This window comes from Melitaea cinxia, chromosome 29 (genome assembly GCF_905220565.1).
Source record: "Melitaea cinxia chromosome 29, ilMelCinx1.1, whole genome shotgun sequence".
Taxonomy (NCBI): domain Eukaryota; kingdom Metazoa; phylum Arthropoda; class Insecta; order Lepidoptera; family Nymphalidae; genus Melitaea; species Melitaea cinxia.
In genome coordinates this window covers 1,620,334-1,629,461 of record NC_059422.1, presented here as the reverse complement: position 1 = coordinate 1,629,461, position 9,128 = coordinate 1,620,334, and positions in this window count along the sequence as shown.

The window sequence follows — 9,128 nt, the reverse complement described above, 5'->3', positions numbered from 1 at the left end:
GATTTTAAAGCTTACTTGAAATAAAGTCACTTTTACATGATTGATTATAATTGTGTTTGAACTAAAAAAAAAAACTTTAATTTACATCGTCAAGTATAGCACTTTTTAAATACAAAAAGAATTATCAAAACCGGTACATCCAGTAAAAAGTTATGGGGTAAAAAAAATTAAAAAAAAAATTGAAAATCCAAAACTGCACACCTCCACGCACTCGTTTAAAAATAATTATTTACAGCTTATACCTAGCAGTACTCTCTAGTAGCTTTTTTAGGAAATAATGATCTCATGACAGCGATAATATGTTCGATTAGTTGATTTGATTCTTGCAGATAATCATAGATAGCTCTGATAGTATATTATGATAGAAACGTTAAAATATTTATTGTCAAAAAATTGAAGAATATTTCAGCATTCATATTCAATAGGATAAATAGTTTCCTGGCATAATAAAAAATAAAGTCATTTTCATCAAGTGTTTCTCGCGTTATTATCCATAACATTGACGTCCAGCGTGATTTTTTTAACCGATTATTTTATGATAAGTGTTTTTTAAAGATAAAAGTGTGCATTTTATATCGTACTAGCTGACTCCGCAAACGTTGTTTTCCTACATATGTTATTAACACCCCTAAACCCCTCTTATAACTTGGAGGTATGAAAAATAGATGTTGGCCGATTCTCAGACCTACCCGATATGCACACAAAATTTCATAAAAAAGTGGTCTAGCCGTTTCGGAGAAGTATGGCAACTAACGTTGTGACACGAAAATTTTACTATATATATTAATTAAAATTACTATAAATAAATAAATAATTTTACTATATATATTAATTAAAATTACTATAAATAAATAAATAATTTTACTATATATATTAATTAAAATTACTATAAATAAATAAATAATTTTACTATATATATTAATTAATATTTTACTATATATATAATAAGATTAATGTAATTTGTATAAAAATATAACGGTTTAAGACTAAGGTTTCCCGTATTTTAATTTTGTGAGAGTAAAGCACAGTCGGAGGCGTGCAATACAGTTCAATTGAGAACGTCCCCTTTTCAAGTTGATTGATACGTATGATATTATGCGTTTACACGACTTTCTTAAAAGATTAGTAATGATTTCATTCAGAGAAACACTTGAGGTGTTTTAATGACTAACCTACAATGTTTTTTGACGTTACAATGTCTAATAAATCGATGAATGCCGGCTGCAGGCAAGAAAATGGATGACTCATTGTCCCGTTACGCTCATTGTACGTGTGCGCCGCATCTATCTTTCTTCCACTCGATTGGCATATGCGTCCTAGGAGATGTTTTGTTATCACGTTGTCACGTTAAACTATCGTCCGTAAACCAACTTTACAGACAACAAATTTTTAATTTAAAACCAAAGGAAACATGTTTTCACTTGCGTAAGAGTTAGTTGCATGTGTTACTAACATTTTCTATGTAATTCACTTTTTGTATTTATATTTAAATAATAAGGTTTTTAAATGACAATTCTTAGGTAAAATTTTCGTAAATGCCTAAAAGAGTGAACATCGAACACTATCACTTAAGAAATTGCAATGCACTGGTTTTTTTTTTGTCCCTGTGGATGTGGAATTATCATTTCGACGCCAAATCTAATCTCCCAAATGAAAAAGAGACTTTTGCCCAAAAGTTAGACCTTCAAACTTAAAATTATGGTTACTACACAATATAGTAAATAATTTAATATTAGAAATGGTAAAGTATAAAACGACGAACGTTTGAAAAAAAAACGTGCATTTTTAACGTAATTAAATTTAATTCATTCGACCTTCAAATGTAATTGCGATATTTTAAACTAAGCATCGGCAGGAAAACAATAATCGTGATCTACATTTTGAAATACATATAATAGATACTATGTTATTAAATTTCTTTAATAAATAAGAATAAAATTTAACAGGAAATTAGTATTATACCAATATTTTTGGAACGAAGTTCCTTACGACAGTCTTGACATTTGGCTGGGTGACCGAACTGAAAAAAAATGTGATACTTAAACCGTAAGAAAAATATATAATGGAAATGACGTAAAATCAGTGACACGACTGTATAATATGACGTTTGTAAAACTAAAATATTACTAGTAAACTTTTTTTAAAATTAATTATGTAATTTTATACTGTTGACAAAAATAAATAAAGATACATGTTTTTTATTTCACTTAATAGTTTGAATTATTATTATTATTATTATTATTTTGTTTGATTTATTTTAATTTACGGTATTTGTTATTTTCTATAATACTAAATTTCTTAAATACTTTTATGTACTTAATTAAAAACCAATCATCAAAATTAAAAAAAAAAAAAAAAATCAAGAACTAGAAAATATGTATAAAATTTAACATTTTTTTTTCAAATCTTGTTACTTCTATACTATCCGAAGGAACTTCGTTCCTACCTGGGGTCCCATGACACCACATAATTTTACATATATAATAATTTATAAAAAGTGAATAAAAAATCCAATTGAATTTATTACTGATATAGTTATAATAATATTAAAAAAAATCACTCAGCATGAAAAAATGAAATGACCATTTACATTAAAATGCGCTTAAGATTTAGTTTCAAGTAGTTTTCGAGTTATTAATAATGCTTATTTAATTCACTTCGAATACGTTTATGATGTTCTCATTTCAATACTTGTCGATGTTAATTGAAGTCTGTTGTGTTTTGTAAAGAACACATCCAACTGTTTGAATACTAGCTGTCCGGACAGACTTTGTTCTGTCAAAAGTTAATAGTAAAAATGTTTTTTTTTTTTCTTATATATAAACCTTCCGTGGGCCTTAAGGAAAATACAAAAAATAAATTAGCCGAATAGGTCGAGCCATTCTCGAGTTATGCGTTTAGCAACATTTTTATTTATATAGATTGGAACCGACTTTAATAGAACAAGTAACTGAGGGAGGGCACAGCAGGATGTATCCTGCTCGTGATCTGCAGACGACCGCTCTGGTGTAATGGTGTGACGTGTCAGCGGCGCCTATGCACCGGTCGAGGGTTCGATTCCCGCTCGGAGTGGATGATTATGTTTATACAAATATTTATTTCCAGTGTGGTTGTTAGTTCTTGTGGGTCTCCCCACCGTGCCTCGGAGAGCACGTTAAGCTGTAAGCAATCGTAAACCTGATAGCAATCGTTACTCATAGTTGGGAATATATCTGCCATATATCCACCAGCCCGCATTGGAGTAGCGTGGTCGATTAAGCTCTGATCCTTCTCCTACATGGGGAAAGAGTTCTATGCCCAGCAGTGGGATGTTACAGATTAAAAGTGAAGCGAATCTGCAGCAGCCCGACTGAGGTAGTACCTCGACCTTACTTCTAAGATCACAGCTAGAGAGAATACTGCTTTCAAACAGTGTTTTATTCCTGTGATGAGTAAGAATCTAGCTAAGTGACCAAAGTTCTTGGGAAGGGTCGGGGGTTGGCAATGCAATTGCTATGCTTCTGGTGTTGCAGGCGTCTATAAGCTACGGTAATCGCTTACCACCAAGTGAGCCGTATGTTTGTTTGTGTTTGTTGCCGACCTATTAGTTGTAATAAAACAAATTAGTTACTGTCAGTAGTTACGTGTATAAAAAAATCTATTGATACATGTGTATATCAATGTTTTTTGTCTATATCAGATAACCTAATACTCTCTGTTTTGATTAAAACAGATTATTTAGTTTTGTAAGTTTTTATTAATTAAAAGAAGTTAGGAACACTGTGACAACTTGACAAGTATATATAATTTTTCTTAAAGCGGAACAAACAGTATAAAGAGCACAGACTAAAAATATATATTTAATTAATATATTAATCAACAATTTTTACACTATGGGTGAAGGCTGCAATTTCAAATTTATTTTAACACTCTCCGCAGGTAACTGTCTTTAAATATAGTTAAAATTGGAAATAGTGGTACTAACAGGTAAACTGTGCTGTTTTTATTCTTGTCAATGGAGATGGCACCAATGTCAATGGAAAGTACCTCACGCATCTCCGCTTTGCGACGGTATTTCTTACGATAGTTTAATTGTAAATAAGATACAATTAAAACTGAGTAGTTGGTGACCAACGAGTTGATTTTTTTTAAATATAGGAATTTGTTTTATATAATCTTTTTATTCATAGTCTGTTATATAAGATTTAAAATTACTGACGTAACGGTTACGCAATTCTAAAGTATTTGTTTTATTGTTAGAATATTAATATTTATTTTATTACATTCAATAATAATAAGCGATGAATTGTATTTAGATTTTTGAATAGTAGAAAGGTGTATTTGAAATCGTTTTATTTTTGTTTAAGAATAACAATTACATTGTGATACGTTGCTAAGCAGATATTTTGTTCACTTTTTTTATTTTAGTTTTGGAACGAAGTTCCTTATGGGGCGTTGCGGAGGGATAGCCGGCAAAAAACTTCCATAACTTTAAAAAAAGCGTAAGATTTTTATGTATAGTCTACGTGACGAATGTTATTATTATTGCAGTTTGCTACTATTATTATATCATTCGATAACTATAGTATATTTTTATAAATCATTCTATATAAAATAAAGGTGTTAAGATAATTTCGTAAAGTAGTTTTTTATTTTATTTTTATCGATAACAAATCATAATAAAAATGTATAACCCGCATAATTAAGTTCTTTATACCTCGAATATAACTTGCAATTAATATTTAATAATAAGGAACTTCGTTCCTATCTGGTGTCGTACGACACCACAGGTTTTTTTTTTTAAATTATGTTTTGTTATTTACATATTTGGAATTATAACGTATTTCTTAAATTATTTATAGGTTCTTATATTTATACCTATGGACAATGGATGTTATTTTAATTCTATTTCTATTAGTGTTTAACTTCCATAACCCTGTTTAATGTCGTAATCAGTTATAAACGGAAGGAACCCTTAGAACGATGAAATCATTCGACTGGATCTAAGGGTGGCAGCCCTTTAATGTCAAGCGTGAAATATTGTCACGCTAAGTACATTGCTTTGCAGGTAATGTTTAGCATAATGTTTTGTATTGTCTTAGAAACTAAGGAAATTGAAATAAGAAAAAAACCTAACTGTATAAATAAAAAATGAATGACTGAGGTAGGGCACAGCACGAATTTCCTGCTCAAAATATGGAGCAGCCCGACTGGGGTAGTACCTCGACCTTACAGAGGATCACAGCAAAATAATACTATTTTCAAGCAGTATTGTGTTCTTGTTGGTGATTAAGGTGACCAGAGCTCCTGGGGGGATTGGGGATTGCGTCGGTAACGCGCTTGCGATGCTTCTGGTGTTGCAGGCGTCTATAAGCTACGGTAATCGCTTACCATCAGGTGAGCCGTACGCTTGTTTGTCGAACAAGTGACATAAAAAAAAGACTAAATTTATTACTAAGTGGCTTAACTAAAAACGGCTGAATCATTTGAGCAACTTTTTTTATGAAGTTTGCTAATACTTGGTAGAAGATGCTTACGGTAAAAAAAATAAGAACGTCGCACAGAAATAAGTCGAGGTTTATGATTTAGCAACCGGCCTGCCCAGCGTGGTGACTATGGGCAAAAACATGAGTTCACACCATTTTTGGCGTGAGCTTGTGGCCTATGTCCAGTAATGGACTGCGAAAGGCTGATGTGATGATGATGATTATAATTTAACCTGTAGTATCCCAATGTTGGGCATAGGGCTCTTTCCCCATGTGGAGAAGCATCAGAGCTTAATCCACTACGCTGGTCCAATTCAGTTGGATATATTCCCTACTATGAATAACGATTGCTATCAGGTGACTACGGTTGGGAGATCCACAAGGACAGACATTTTAACATGAAAGAAATATTAGCAAATACAAATATCTATCCCAGAATCCACACCAGAGCGTTTGCAATAATATTAGCTGGATGAGATAATAGTAATCAAAACACCTGTTTATTTGGGGTGGAGCGTACGGACAGACGGCGAAACCGTTAAATAACAGGTGTAAAAATGCAAACTATATAAAAAATATACGTCCCGTATGGTTGTTTTTGGAGGTTAAGAGTCAAGAATGAGTACAAAATGTCTATAGTATAAAGCTGATAGGTTTATTTTTTGTTTGTTAAAAAAAATTGTCATTTGTAAAGTTCTAATAATGTTGGATAGTCCAATTAGGTACCAAGGAAGGTATAGGTATAGAAGGTATATTCTTATTAATTCATTTATTTGTTTTTAGGGAGTAATGCGTAGCTTGCTGATTCTTCTCTGCAGAATCTCCATTCCGTATCTGTGGCAACTACACTTAAAAATAATCAAAAATTTTAATTTCTATTATGACGATTCGATGGTGCTTTTGGAGTCTATTTGGTTAAAGTTGTTTTTATTTGGATTTTGGCAAAAGTTATTCAGTTCTTTAATAGAGACTTTAATTCTTTCAATTTTTTTTTTCATACAACTATGTCGATAAACAAGATTACGCCTCATGACGATAAGCGATTACCGTAGCTTAAAGATGCCTGCAATATCAGAAGAATTGCAAGCATTTGGTCGATCCTACTCCCAATCCCCCAGGAGCTCTGGTCACCTTAATCTCCACAGGAATACAATACTGTTTGAAAGCAATATTATTTAGCTGTGACCTTCTGTAAGGTCGAGGAACTTCCCCAGTCGTGCTGCTCCATATTTTGAGCAGGAAATTTCCTGCTGTGCCCTACATCAGAGGCTTTGAACTGGTAATGAACTGGAATGAACGCTTTAATTATGTTTATCATCATGGCATGTCCAAGGACACTTATTTTAATACTGTATTTCCGAAAATTTATATTACCAGGAACTAAGCCACACCTTAAAACAATTTTCGGTAGCATATTATTATCATTGAAAATTAAGCGTATCTAATATTTTATCAATTATTACAATACGATAGCGATCGCTACTCATAGTGGGGAATATATCCGCCAACCCGCATTGGAGCAGCGCGGTGGGTTAAGCTCTGATACTTCTCCTACATGGGGAAAGAGGCCTATGCCCAGTAGTGGGATATTACAGGCTGAAGCGTAAGCGTATATAAAACGAATGTTTGTCTGTATGTCCTTTATAGAATCATAAACTATGCATGGGAAGAGCCCACAAAGATTTCTGAGTTGGTACAACCAAAAAAAAAGCGTAGCAACGCGCGCAAGGTAACAGCTGGTATATTATATAAAGGAGTCTAGTACTTTTCATAGGTTCTATGGAGTCTTATTATTACTATATACTCGTATCTTCACGTCACTTAAAGAGTTTTTTACTAAGTAAAACACACACAGATCATAATTGCCGCTAACAAAATATTTGTCACACGAAAGAACGCTGATAACGAACATAATATCAGCGATAGCTTATCACTACAAATGATAACACTACACGTCATTGATATAATATACATTTTTCTTTGCAAAATAAGAATGAATCTTATGTTAATAGCAATTAAGTTAAAATGTGTAAAACTTTTATTTTGTACATACGTACGTTATGTCATGATGCGTGGATTACTAGATTGATTTTAAGAAAAATATATCAAGGTTAAATTACCGTAATGATTGTGTTTAGTAACGAAAAAAATCCGACTTCAATTACATCGATCGATACAGCGTACGTCGACGAATAAATAGTCAAGTAAATACGCACATGTTTATCGAAATCGCTCCACATAGTAACAAGTTCTTAAGTAAAACACAAAAAAAAAATGCAATCGAATTGCGATTCCCCTCCTATTTTTATGTCGATATAATCTTTGACTCTTACCCCCTTTTTAAATAGAATTTCAAAAAGAGTGGAGATTCGGAATTCATAAAAGTTTCTTTGAAAAAGTCAACAACAATATTCCCTTTTTTCGTAAGAGGTTAATGTTAATATCTTCTGAATTTATTTAGATAGGTATGTTATATGATATTTAGATCCGCCGTTAGATGCCGTGTGGTGTCGGCCGAGTAGAATACAACCAGCCCTTTCTTCGCGTGGGGGTCGTAAAAGGTGACCGAGGGATAATCTTGGCTCAAAATCATCAGGGTCCTGGAGAAGGAAAACTTCATTTGAAACCTGGAATGGGGTCTCCGTCAAGCATTCGTGGCATAGCTCTAAAATGCGAAAGACTCCTGCAGAACTGGCTCCACACATATCGACTCGTCGTTCCTGTGGGCCTAGCCAGTGAGGTCGAGGGGGTGGCGTAGAGCTTAGGCAACTCTGCGTTTTCCTGAAGAGGCGACCTCCTCCTCCTAGGCGACACAGTGTCTGTCTGCCACTGTCTAAGTCGTCTGCAATAGACGGACTAAGATCAATGATGATTTGAACTGTTTTTTTTTCGTAACCAAAGTTTATCCTATTTCAATTTACGAACGAGAGGTCGAAAAGTGTAAAAACCCTTTATTGTTTTTTCGAACGAATTTTAATAATCCAGTTTAAAGTTTCTTCAAAGAGGCTTTCATGTTCTCATTAAAGCTTCTCATGTACATTATTAAGTAATAAACAAATGAACGAATATGATGCGTTTGTTTATTAATTTTTAGTTTTATTACCGGGTAAAGCTTCGTAACCCATAATCTGCAGAAGTTAAGATCAGATTACCATTTGTATTCCTATGTGTGTAATTTTTCATCAGCAGCAGCGTCTCCAGTGCAAGAAAGTCAGCTCTGCGGTCACCAACCCGCCTGCCCAGCGTGATGACTATGGGCAAAACACATGAGTTCGCGCATTTTTGGCGTGAACTTGTGGAGGCATATGTCCAGCAGTGGACTGCAATAGGCTGGAATGATGAATGTTTCATATATGGAAAGATTGAATTCATTTGTACGTACAAATTAAACTATTTTCTTCAAATAATTTCAAACGGGTCCAGTCGACAAGCAGCTACTATCGAATACGGAAAGAATCACCAAAATCAGTACGGTACACCCAGTAACTGAAAAGAAAATAACAGAGGTAGGGCACAGCAGGAAATTTCCTGCTTAAAATATGGAGCAGCCCGACTGGGATAGTACGTCGAACTTACAGAAGATGACAGCTAAATAATATTGCTTTCAAGCACTGTTGTGTTCCTATTGGTGAGTAAGGTGACCAGAGCTCCTGGGGGGAATTG